Here is a 13785-nt window from a genome sequence, read left to right as displayed (position 1 = left end):
ATGAGCTGCTCCATTTCAGGTCTGTCATACACTTCAGTCAATTCATGGGTCTGCTGCAGGGGAAGATATTATTCTTTTAGCTGTGGTCACTGCTCGCAGGACCCTGGAAGCAAGCGTGATGTCCTAGTAGAATAGTGTTGGGAATCCTAGACACCACCACCAGAGTGGATGCCAAGTGGACCCGACTCCAGTTCCATGAAGCTAGAAGTTTGCCAGTGCTGCCCAGAACACCATGATGGCCCTTTTTCCATGACCATATCAGTTGGTGCTCAGAGCCCCAGTTCTGCAGACCTAGCCCTCTCTCCTTGCCAGTCAGCCTAGCTCAATGCAGGCCCAGAGTCCAAGTTGGGAGTGGGGGCACTGCCCACCCTGCCCCATAGGTAATGCTTGACACCAACCACCACCCCCTTTAATCTGGCCCTGTAAGCTTCATTCTGTCATTCCCTTGTTTAATGACTCCCATTTTCTATGTGCTGCTGCTATTTTTAGTATTCAGCTCTTTTAAAAAATAATGAGCAGCCTGAATAGGTGCAGAGATCTTTCACGCCAAAGCTGCTCAGGATTCCCAGTTCAGGACTTGGTGGGGCTCAGGCAGGCACTATGGAGCTCCTTGATCGTGTTGGGGAATATCCAGACAGACCCAAGTAGTCATTGCTACCCTAGACCTGAAGCCAGGGTTTGTGGCCTCAGTCAGTGGGATCCAGTGAGTAGCAAACAGCCTCCAGTGGTGGGGAAAAGGTCGATTCTGGAGGTCCTTGGAACCATGAAGAAGTTTCTGACAGGACAGTATTGGGAACTTGGCTGGTTCCCTCGTTGTGCCAGGCCTTGTGTCCATCTGCATTTCTGTTCCACTCCTGGTGTACCCAGCTCCCATTCTGCCAACCCCACAATGTGGAGTGCTCCCAAACTTTTCTTACCCCTGGCCTGAATGTTGGACTTCAAATTCTTCCAACAGTTTATTGGTTTTAACACCTCCCCTTCCTGGGGATGGGTGGAAACCCAAGTCCCCCACAGTGCCTGGCCTCACCCTTGGAAGCCCTCATTTGGGGCATGAACCACAGTTGTAACAAAGGGGAAACAGGTCATCTGCCCAGACTTCCGGAGTTGTAGATTGTGGTCATTGCAGAATGAGGAAGGGAACAGAAAAGAGATCCTGACTGCAAGACAAGACAAGGAAGTTCCACCCAAGAGGACTGGAACCCAAAAGGGATTGGGGCTCATGCATGGGTTTTTGGAAGCACCCACATGTGGAGAAAAGTACACAGATAACAAATCACAGCCCAGACACTTAAGTTCTTGATACTCCTGAATGGTGTAATCTCCTACCTGATTGCCAGCTAAGAACTGTCTTTGATTTCTAGGTTGAAGGCCTGTCTAGCAAAGCCTTAGCACATGGCTGGGTAGAGCCAGTGCTTTCACGTTACTTTGTAAACACCCTCATTAGTGATAATCTCCCATATTTTAAGGGAACTACTTTTAAGGGACCTAGGGTGCAGGTATGGGCTGCTTTTGTGACCCTGGCCTCCAGGCAAGAAGGATGAACAGAAAGCCCACCTAAAAAGTAGATGGATAGCTATACCTGGTGGGAAGGTCTCTGAAAGTGGCCTAGATTGCAGAGTCAGCAAAAGCCCCAAGGTGGGGTAGGGTATATCCAGACTAGCTGGTAACATGGGAACTAAAAGGTGATGCAGGTTGGCCCCCACAGAGACCCAGCAGCCCTTTATAAGATGCTCACAGCCTCCCTGGGCTTGAGACATCCCACATCTCTGTGCCAATACACAACCTGGTAGAGCTCATGATTCTAGTACCAGCATTGACGGTGTCTAAGTTCAGGCAGATTGGCCAATAGCTGTTGGCAGGGTCTTGGGCCACAAATGCTCTGATTGGTGGTCTGCCACCTCCAACAAACAGCACTTAAGGGTCAGGGCCCAGAGAGAACTCCAGTTCATGACAAAAGGATGAGTGAGTCTGATGCTCAGTACAATCTCGATGTGTCCAGCCTTCATAGCATCCTTGCTGAGCTTCAAGGAATCCACCTCCCTGAGCATGAGCCCTGCCAAGTGCACAGGGATACCAGAACATCACTGAGGTCTTGCCAAGTGTAGGAGGAACAAGTGAGGTTGTCTTTATATTAGCCAGAAGGGGACTCTGGCTCACATAGGGCAGTTGGCTGAGGCTACCACTGTGATCCTCAGGCCTTTGAATGAGACTAAAAGGTTCAACCCAAAACCCCAGACCTAACCCTACCATCAGTCGAGTTTGCATGGATGTGATAATGGTTTCCAGGTAGGAGTGCCACCCATGCCAATCAGGGCAGAGGGGATAGGCTGCTGTCTGGGCCCACCTGATGAGTATGTCAGTTCAGCTGAGCACCAGACTGTGAGGATCCTCTGCTGGACTTAACATTTGCACATTCTTTTATTTACATACAAAGCCCAACAGAGACGATGTGTAGAGTAAAACCATGTTCTAGGAGCAACAATGTAGGAATAGCCTAGGGTCCTAGTTCTCAGGCTAAGGATACTGAGCCTTACTCTGCACATGATGTAGACTGAAAAACAAAGTGACTAGAAAGTAAACTGAGTCCTCAGGAAGAACATGGAAAGGACATTGCCCCTGGACTAGAGAATTCAGGCTTCCTCATCTCCTAAGGTTGACTGGCAATCTGTCTTACTAAAGGTTTTTATTGCTGTAAAGAGACACCATGACCATGGCAACTCCTATAAAGAATACATTTAATTGGGTGGCTCACTTACAATTTCAGAGGTTCAGTCCATTATCATGATGAAGGGCATGGTGGTGTGCAGGCAAACATGGTGCTGGAGTAACCGAGTCCTACATCTTGCAGGCAACGGAAAGTCAACTGACTCACTGGGAAGTATCCTGAACATAAGAAACCTCAAAGTCCACCCCCACAATGACATGTTTCCTTCAACAAGGCCATACCCACTCCAACAAAGCCACACATCCTAATAGCCTCAGGTAGCATGACTTCCATGGCAGCAGGTCTGAATGACAGTGTCTTTAGCTCCAAGCAGAAAACAGCTTTACATCTTTCCCCTGCCTAGAGTCTGGTATAGGCCTGGCCTCTTTCCCCAGCTCAGAAATACCCATTTCAGGCATTTCATTTCACATCGTCTGAGTTCTTTGCTCTGTATGTTTCCCAGAAGCCAGTGGACAAGTGATATTTTGAACTTGTCTTAAGTCCAGCTTGCCTGGGCTTATAGCAGAGGGGTGGGGTAGGGTAGAGCCCTAGTCCAGGTTGTCCCCTTCCTTCTTGAAGCCAGAACCTGTTGGAGGACCTCAAATTCTCCTAGTTCTGGACTGATGTCTTACAAGGATATGACCCATAGGAAGGTTCCTGAACCCATTCCCATCTGTACCTGCTTTAGCTTGAAAACATCCCCAAAGATTGTGGCTAGAAACTCATTTGAAGGTCTGGAGGGAGGTGTTTGGATCCTGGAGCTCTAGACCCATAGTAACAATGCTGTGATATGGGAAGAGTCAGCTCATTGTAGGAGGTACTCAGCCTCTCCTTTCCCTCTCACCTCCTACCCTGTAAAAACCCAACATGAAGCCCTCACCAGGTAAATTTCCCTTCTGCTTTCTAAGGATTGCTAAAATAAACTGAAAAGGATAGGCTAATTGTGAAAAAGACACAAATGTATTGTGGAGTATTCCTTTACACTGTGTGAATATATGTCACTGTGATTGGTTTAATAAAGAAGCTGACTGGCCTGTATCTAGGCAGGATAAGATGAGGTGGGGAGAACCAGACTAAGAGAATGCTGGGAATAAGAAGGGAAAGAGTCACAAGGAGACACTGAGAGAAGCAAGATGAACGGGTACCACCACATGACAGAGGGTAGATAAGAAATATGGGTTAATTTAAAATGAAAGTTAACTAGTAACAAGCCTGAGCTATTGGCCAAGTATTTATAATTACTAAATAGTCTCTGAGTGGTTATTTAGGAGCCAGCTGCCAGGACACAGAGAAACTCCACCTACAATGTATTGTATGACTCTGTGAATTGATGAATGAATGAGTGACTGAATGGGCAGGTTTGAGTCACACTTGCTGGTGGATAGGGTAGATGAGAACAAGAAAGTAGCTGGGCTCTGCCATGGCAATGAGGAGTTAGCAGACTGGTGTTGGGTAATTTCTCCACCACCTTACTGAATCATCCAAGGTTCCTAGAGGGACTTTGGAGACAGATGGGTATTATTCTACATCTGGGAGGGTGCCCCAGTAGGAGCAGGGCCCAAGCAATCCACTCTAAGGTTATGATCCTCAAACATCTCTGTGAGGTAAGATGAAAGATGAGGTAAACAAAGGGAACACAGTGTGGTAGTTTGAATGCTATTGACCCCCATAAGCTCATAGGGAGTGGCACAATTAGGAGGTCTAGCTTTGTTGGAGTAGATATGGCTTAGTTGGAAGAACTGTGTCACTGTGAGGGTGGGCTTTAAGATCTCCTATGCTCAAGCTACACCTAGTGACACAGTTTACTTCCTGTTGCCTACAGATCAAGATGTAGAACTCTCAGCTCCTTCTCCAGCACTATGTCTGCCTGCATGCTGCCATGTCCCACCATAATGATAGTGGACTACACCTCTGAAACTGTAAACCTGCCCCCAATTAAATGTTTTCCTTCACAAGAGCTGCATGGTCATGGTTTCTCTTTACAGCAATAGAAACCCTAACTAACATAGAAGTTGGTACCAGGGGCTGGAGTATTGCTGTGATAGGCCTGACAATGTTTTTGTTTGCAGGAATCTGGACCTTGATACTTTGGGTTAAGAAAGCATGGAATGCTTTAATCACTAGTGGGAGAATGAAAATTTTTAATTGTGAGGTCTGGCTCAAGAGTTTCAGAGGGAAATAATTTTAGTATGTTGCCTAGAGATTGTTCTTGTGACATTTTGGTGAAGAATATGGCTGCTATTTGCCCTTGTCCAAAGAGTCTGCCTGAGGCTAAAGTGAAGAAATTTGAATTAACTCTGTTGGCAGAGGAAATCTCAAAACAGCCTAGTATAGACTCTGCCATGTAGTTATTAGTGTTAACTCTAATTAAGATATATAATGAGGCCAGGCGGTGGTGGCGCACGCCTTTAATCCCAGCACTCGGGAGGCAGAGCCAGGCGGATCTCTGTGAGTTCGAGGCCAGCCTGGACTACCAAGTGAGTTCCAGGAAAGGCGCAAAGCTACATAGAGAAACCCTGTCTCGAAAAACCAAAAAAAAAAAAAAAAAAAAAAAAAGATATATAATGAAAAGGAGCAAGCTGAGCAGCTAAAATTCAAAATGTACAATTTGAGGAGAAAAGACATACCAGGAAGTGGAATGGAGCTAAATCCTGTGTTCAAGGAGATAAATAGATTAAGAAATGGAATAAAGGGAGTGGTGACTGAAGATCCCACCCAACTAAGTTTCCTACTTGTGAATAGTAATTAAAGAAAAACTTGGAGCTGGATATGGTGGTACAGGCCTTCAATTTCAGCACTCCAGAGGCAGAGTCAGGCAGATCTCTGAGTTTGAGGCCAGCCTAGTCTACAGATCCAATTTTAGGACAGCCAAGCTTAGGCAGTGAAAAAAACCATGGAAAACTGAAAGCTGATGAAGCTATAATTGAATGAGAGGGCCATGTTTCAGCCCCAGCAAGGACTTGGCAGCTTCATCCACATGGTTCTGGCTTTAGAGTCAAGGGTAGGAAAAAGGGGTTATGGAATCACCTTCTACAACTAAGGAAAACCACTGAGGCCAGGTATGTATCAGGGGTATCCATGCATAGAAACCCAGAGAAGACATTGTGTGAAACTGTGAAGTTGAAGCCTGGATTCCCTTGGAGACCCTAAGAAGTTGAAGATGCCAGAGCCATGGGATACCTGCCAAGGAAAGCTGCTAACAGGGAGTGGAACCAGCCAAAAAGAGAGAAGTGTGTTGCAGTCAACAAAGCTGAAATGAATTGGCGATCTAAAGAATGTTTTGACATCAGACATGAAGATGCAGAGTTTAGAGTTTGCCCAGCTGGCTTTTGGTCTTGCTTTGGTCCAGTATTTCCTCACTATGCTCCCTTCCCTGCATATATACAGTAGTGTATATCCTGTGCCATTAAATGTTGGAAGTATGTGATCTGTTTTTTTGTTTTGATTTTGTAGGAGATTACAATTAAGAGATTACATGAATCTCAGAAAATATTTTGAACTTTGGACTTTAAAATATTTTTAAGACTGTGATAGACTTTGGGGACTTTTGAAATTGGGCTAAATGCATTTTGCATTAGGATATTGTTATAAGCTTATGGGGGCCAGGGAGTGGAATGTGGTAGTTTGAAAGAAAATGGTCCCCATAATCTCATAGGGCATGGCACTATTAGGAGGTGTGACTTTGTTGGAGTAGGTATGGCCTTGTTGAAAGAAGTATGTCACTGTGGGGTGGGCTTTAAGGTCTCCTATGTTCAAGCTACATCTAGTGATACAGTTCACTTCCTGTTGTCTGCCGACCAAGATGTAGAACTCTCAGCTCTTCTCCAGCACCATGTCTGCCTGCATGCTGCCATGTCCCACCATGATGATAATGGACTAAACCTCTGAAACTGTAAGCCACCCCAATTAAAAGTTTTTCCTTTATAAGAGTTGCTGTCTCTTCACAACAATAGAAACCCTAACTAAAGCCTGGAGGTGGTAGTGCATGCCTTTAATCCCAGCACTTGGGAGAGAGAGGCAGGAGAATCTCTGTGAGTTTGAGGCCAGCCTTGTCTACAGAGCTAGTTCCAGGACAGCTAGGGCTGTTACATAAAGAAGCCCTGGAGAGAGAGGGGGGGGGAGGAGAGGGGAGAGGAGAGGAGAGGAGAGGAGAGGAGAGGAGAGGAGAGGAGAGAAGAGAAGAGAAGAGAAGAGAAGAGAAGAGAAAAGAAACCCTAACTAAGATACAGAAGTAAAAAGGAATACTTTACCCTGGAGTCTGGTTGAAATCCTTGTGAAATGAGAGTCAAGAATTCCAGGACAATTAACAAAAGTTTGCCTACATAAAGACAATGATATTTTTACTTTGTTTTTAATTTTAAAAAATTATGTGTATGAGTGCTTTTCCTGCATGTATATAAGTAGGGCATCAGATCCATTGGACCTGGAGATACAGATGTTTGTGAGCTCCTATGTGGGTACCAAAAACTGAATCTGGATCATCTGCAAGAGCAGCAATCTCTCTTACCTGCTGAGCCATAGCTCCAACCCCAATATTTTTTTATATAGAGATCTAAAACAAGAATATTAAAATAGTAATGAAGCAGCCAGAAGTGGTAGTATATACCCTTAATTCCCAGCACTTGGAAGATGGAAGCAGGAGGATCTCTGTGTCTGAGGACAACCTGGTCTACATGGAAAGTTCTAGGCCAGCCAACACTACTTAAGGACACCCTGTCTCATTAAAAAGATAATGAAAGGGCTGTGACTATTAAGATGGCTCAGTTGTTAATAGCACTCGCTGCTCTTGCAGAGGATCTGGGTTCAGTTCCCAGAACTTATATCAGGCAGCTCACAACCAACTGTAACTGCAGTTTCAGGGATCTAATGCCCTCTTCTGGCCTCCAGGGTGTACATACAGACAAACAGGCACATATACATACACATAAATTATAATAATAAAATTAAAGTAATAACAACCATGCTTATATGCCTAAGAATATAGTATGTAACATTTCCAAGATATAAACTTGCAGCTTTTATAAACTAGCAAATCTCCCAAATAAGACTATAAACTTTGTTTATAATAAAAACAATTCCCTTGAGCAACTCTTGTCACTTATGCCTTTACTTTATGAGCTATAATCATATCCAGTGTACCTCAGGGACCACCATATGATCTCATTTATGAAAAGAGGCAGGTTCCTTGGCCACCCCTAGTGATAACTTCAGAAGTCATCAAAATTATCTATCTGTATGTATAGCTATTATAGACACTTAAACATGCCTTTCTCTTAACAAGTCCACACCCACACTTAGATGTATATTCTTTCCCTCAGCACCTTTCTTTTTATTAATCCCAGTTACTAGAAAGCTAATCTATGTTAAAATTTCTTAACCAACTCCATAGTTTGGGGATACAGTTTGTAGAGTGATTACCTCACAGAACTTAATATCCAATACTGAAAAATATTCCTCCAACTCGGCTTCATATTCTTTTTTGTGGTGTCAGTGGTATACCGAGATAACCACCAACTGGCTTTATGGGACAAGGAAAAAGAAAGAAAGCTCAGGATGGTGCTGTTCCCTGGCTTCTGCACTGTAGACTCACACCTGACTAATTTAAAGTTGCTGAGCTGCTGGGGCTCAACATTGGACGCCCTCCCTTCATTGGGGAAGGCACCCTTTGCATTTGCCCAAGCAAGCTACTTTTCTGTACCTCCCATTCATCCCAACTTTGACTTGGCCACACCCCAAATACAACACAAGACCTAGATCCAGAAACTGATGCCATGAACATGAGGCTCAATAGTCAGGAGATCTATGTCCATGTGCACCAATGAAGAGCCAGATCTGAGCCAGAGCATCAGTATCTGAATGCAGCAGACTGTGGAGAGTCCTGCTGTTGCAGAGCCAAAATAGCTCCCCTCTCTGCTTCTCTGGTATGTGACAGTCCAGAAATACGTGCATGTGACATGACCTCAAACTGTGTGTTACCTGAGAAGAAGCAGCAGAAGGAAGTATGTGCCTTCCAAAAAGGCTTAGCTCACCTCTCCTACCCTGCTACCCATCTGCATCTTTATGGGATTGGCCTGGAGCACCAAAACAATCTAAAGTCACCATCAGGCAGACTCTTCTCCAGGCTCAGTAGTCAGACCACCCCACATCCTATCTGGAGAGAGTCTCCCTGAAGCCTACTCTTCAAGAGCCAGCTCAATCACCTCATTCAAGGAGGCTACTTGACTGCACCCCAAGATAAGCGCTAAGCAGCTCAGGGTTCTGCCCTGCAGCTTGAAAGCTCTAGTCTCAGGTGGGCAACTAGAGACCCAGCCTTACTGCCTAGGCAAACTGTTGAGCTTAGGTCAGCCCTGAGCCTGGAGGAAATGGAGTGTTGGAAATTCCAAATATTAAGAGAGTGACAGTCGTGGGTAATGTAGGGAAAAGGGCTGGCTAAGTGTTCTAGCTATAATGGATAAGACCTCAGTCAGGAACAGGGAACCTTAGCATGCATCAGACCCTCCAGGCTTTCCTGCCCCACCAGCAAGTGTCAGTGTCTACTCTTAATCCTGCTTCAGCTCAGAATCTTCCTGGGACTGGGGTTCAGGTCTCAGGGAACAAAAGGGAGTAGGGTGTGGTACAGATCATGCTAAAACATGCTGGCTGTTCCAGGCCTCCATGGCATCAGAAAGGTAGGAGCTGCCTGGATCCATCCAGCCTTAGTTCCCCACACTGACATCCTCAGCAACCACTCAGCTATATCTGTGAGCTTCAGTTGTCTAGGGACAGAAGTGGCTCTTCTGTAAGCTGTCTGTGTGCTCTGTCCCTGAGTTCACAGGCTGAGCTGACAAGGTATTTCAGGGTGGAGGAAAGGAAGGTCACACTTCTTAGAGGACTTTGTAAGGAGGCCTTTGGAGCCATGTCCTTGAAAGTCTCTAGTATGCAGCTTAAAGTTTATCAGGTGATTGGAAGAAGTAACCACTGGTGTTAAGTGCCAGGGTACTGAGACCACACATCTGCAGAAAGACTTGAGATGCTTCAGGACACCACCCAGCTAGATGTCCCTTCTGTTTGCTGACTAGGTTCTGCCTCTAAGCCTGGAGTGGAGCCCCAGGCCTCCCTGACTAGGCTCTGGCCTTGGTAGCAGCTACCATGCTTCTTTACTCATGTATTTTTATGTAATTTACATGTATGCCTGCATGACCAAAGATGTCATCAGAGAGAAAGGGGGTTCAGATCCCATTATAGATGGTTGTGAGCCACCACTGGGACATTGTGCTGGGAATTGAACTCAGGACCACTGGAAGAGCAGCCAGTGCTCTTAACTGCTGAGCCATCTCTCCAGCCACTGTTACTATGCTTCTGAAAGTTAGACAGTTTCAGAAGTATATGATTTGGGAATAGCAGAAACCAGAGTAGGATCTTTGGCAAGAGGCCACCAGTAAGGGCAGCACCCCTACTTCTAATCCTGGGATCTCAGAGGACAAATTCCCAGACATTGACATCTAGCCGTCTAGGACCCAGAAGCTGGACTCTGTTAACCAGCCACTGGATTGGTAGCAGTATCAGGAGGCCCATGGAGATCCCTGAGGCAGCAGAGCCCTCTCTACCCAAAGTCCCCTCCACCCATAGCCCTGACTGCCTCCCAGCTCAGATGAGAAACTACAATTCTCTACCTTGCTTCTCACGGGTTGCTCTTTTGAACAATCACAGAACCCAGCAAGAAGTATCTTCACAGATGGTACTAGCCCTAGGCCTGCATTATTCAGGGCACTGAATTATTAAGTTTGTGTTTAAAGTTCCTGGACCAATGCATTGAACAGAACCAGTCATGTGACAGAGATACTTTCCCCACATAGTCCTCTACTGCTAGACCTCACACCAGAACTGAAGATGACTCCAAGAACCCTAAAGTTCTTCTGGGATCCTTTCTGGGCCCAGAGCAGGGAGGGTACCTGCCTCTTAGGATCTGTCTAGGCAGGTGAATAGCCTCCCTAGACGGGGATCTGCAGAGGTTTCCAGTGAAACTAGAATGGGGCTGGAGCAGGGCAGCCCTTCCTTCCCATCCTCTGGAGCAAGCTACATTGCAGGGGAGCCTAAGTGGAGCAGAGAAGGGGACCCTCAGAGTTGGTACAGAACACACCCAGACACCAAGTTCTTAGCACAAAGAAGATTTGTTACCCTGGAGGGATGGGGTGTGTACAGAGGAAGAGAGGGCTGTCTCTGGATCAGACAAAGACAGACAGAAGATGTTTCTGTAAGAGTGGATTTTCTTTTTCTTTTTTTTCTTTTTTTTTTTTTGGTTTTTCGAGACAGGGTTTCTCTGTGTAGCTTTGTGCCTTTCCTGGAACTCACTTGGTAGTCCAGGCTGGCCTCGAACTCACAGAGATCCGCCTGGCTCTGCCTCCCGAGTGCTGGGATTAAAGGTGTGCGCCACCACCGCCCGGCAAGAGTGGGTTTTTAAGGGGAAAGAGGGCAGGGGAGTCTGTGTTAGGGTGAGTTGGTAAATCCTGATTGGATCTGTCAGCCAGTGTAGCCAAAATATGAATTTGGATTGCTGGACCTTGGTGTTTTGATAGCTGGACCTTGGAGTTTTAGTCAGGCATAAGGAAGTGACCAAATAAGGGAATAATCTTGAGGACTAACTTTAGGAATGTAATCTAATGGTTTAGCAAGGGAAAGAGGGAAATGGTAAGGGCAAGACCTGATAGTACCATGTTTACAATGCTCAGGCCTGTTTGAGAACCCTTCAGAGGAGTTTCCTGCCAACCTTAGGTGGCCATTTCAGACCTCACACTCTGTGCTCTCTGATGGATGGAGCCTCTGAAGCACCTGTAAAGTGGACAAGTGAGCAAGGTGCCCCTCTTATGTCCCAGGTTTCTTAGCCAGCATTTATCTGTGAAAAAATGCATATGATATTCATGACTGACCGCTTGGTGGGAATCTGCTCCTCCAGCAGTAGCTTCTCCATGATGACTACCTCACCTGGCCTTCTATACATTTCCCCCTTTTCCTGTCACTGTCTGCCTCCTGCATGTCCCAATAGACAAGTCCTCTGGACCCCTGGAACTTTCACTTCCTGGACCTTCAACAGACCAATCTTTCTCACTAGGTTCCTGGGATCCTCTGTACAGCTAGAGATCTGTAGACTGAACTGAATTATCAGCAAGAGCTGAAATCTCTCTTACCTGCTGAGCCATCTCTCCAGCTCCAATATTCCTTTTATATAGAGATATCCCAAATAAGAATATTAAAATAGTAATGAAGCAGTCAGGAATGTCAGGAATGGTGGTATATACCCTTAATTCCAAGCAGCTGGGAGGTGGAAGCAGGAGGATCTCTGTGAGTTTGAGGCCATCCTGGTCTACTTGCTCTCAGGCCATGTCTGTTCCAGGTGTGGCAAAATGGATGGTCGGTTAGGCACAGGCCTTGTCATGTTAACCCTTCCTATCATAGGTTCAGAAATCTAGGTAGCTTGTAGCAGCCAGCCTTAGCTATGGTCCACACCCCAGATGGGCAAGCAGTTATGGAGCCTTCTTCCCCGAGGTAGCACTGCCCTGAAAGCTTTCTCAGGCCCAAACAGCTGCTACCTCCCAGGGTTCTGCCACTCAAATCTGAGACTGTCATTATCCTTGCCTATTTCTATCAGCAGAGTCTGGGCATGACATTGCTCTGTACTCTCAGGACTTAGAAGGTGGTGGCAGGAGTATAAAGGTCATCCATTGGCTAGATATCAAGTTCAATGCCAGCCTGCAACACATGAGAACCCATTTCAAAAAACAACAACCAAAAAATAAATAAATAAAAAACCAAAACAACACACATGCAAAATTAAACTAGGGGGCTGGAGAGATGATTCAATAGTTAAGAGCACTGGCTGCACTTTCAGAGGACTCAGGTTCCATTCCTAGTGCTCACATGGTAATTCACAACTATCTGTAACTCCAGTCCCAGCATCCTCTTCTGGCCCCTGTGGGCACCAGATGCACATGTGGTACACAGACATGCAGACAAAATACCCATACAGTTAAAAGGGGGAAAAAAGCTAGGACAGAGAAACAAGGAGATAGAGATACACAGAGACATAAAGACAAGAACACAAATATAGAGATGATAGAGACACAAACAGAGGCAGACACAGGAAGACAAGAGAGAGCCAGAGAGAAACAGAGATGAAGTAGAAGTGGAAGTCCGGTAGTCCTAGGGTCCTTTGCTATAATAACCTCAGCTGGTCTGGGGCTATGGGCTATGGATGAGGTTGGTCTGCTCTGGCTCAGGAAGTCAACCTGGGGTCTTCTATGGGATTACTGCCAGAGAGTCAGGTCCATCTAGTGGAGTGCTGGAGAGAAGAAAAGCCAGTGAAAAGTGATGGGTCTGTCTTGCTCTGGCCCTTGATTTTGCTAGCTACCCTAGACTCTGAAAACACAGAAGGAGCCAGATTGGGCAAATCTGTCTACAGATGACCCTATTCCACAGGGCACCAGTCCTAGGCCTGCACAAGACCTGGGGCATCAACCAACCTTACCAGGAGGGTGAACTGAGTTGGACAGTGCCAGTAGGAAGTGCATTGGGAGACTTAACTCTTCTGTGGCCAGTGTGAGTCACACTGGCCCAACTTCCTGAATGGTCTCTTCCTTGGCATAAGCCTAGATGCAGTGCAGGCACTTTTACCAATGGTAACAGACCATATTGAGGGGCTCCCAGAGTTCCCTAACTTCAAGGCCCTCAGGCTGAAGTGAGGGCTAGAAGGTGTGGGGCTTGACACTTTCTCTTCCTCTCTCAGCTCCAGCTCCCTTTCTGGTCTCTTCTACTTTGGATCTGCCAGGTCAAAGAAACAGGAACTGATAAAAGCAAGTCAGTGATGGACCCCACCCCTGTGAGTTCAAACTGCCAGGCACCTTGAAGCAGCCTCGGGATGTTGGTGAGGGAAGCATACTCATTAGGCGAGAAGTCTCCCTGAATTGGATGAAGGTCAAGATCTACCTAATCCTGAGGAATGACTCAGCCAGGAGGAACAGTAACAGTTAATACAATGGCCATCAGCACTAGCCCCTGCGGGCTAAGAGTCACCCTTGGCTAGCCAGAACCAGAACAGCTTAGGCGTC

The sequence above is a fragment of the Peromyscus californicus genome, unplaced genomic scaffold (assembly GCF_007827085.1).
Source record: "Peromyscus californicus insignis strain IS unplaced genomic scaffold, ASM782708v3 Scaffold_13__1_contigs__length_99412109, whole genome shotgun sequence".
Taxonomy (NCBI): Eukaryota; Metazoa; Chordata; class Mammalia; order Rodentia; family Cricetidae; genus Peromyscus; species Peromyscus californicus.
This window is presented reverse-complemented; position numbering follows the sequence as displayed.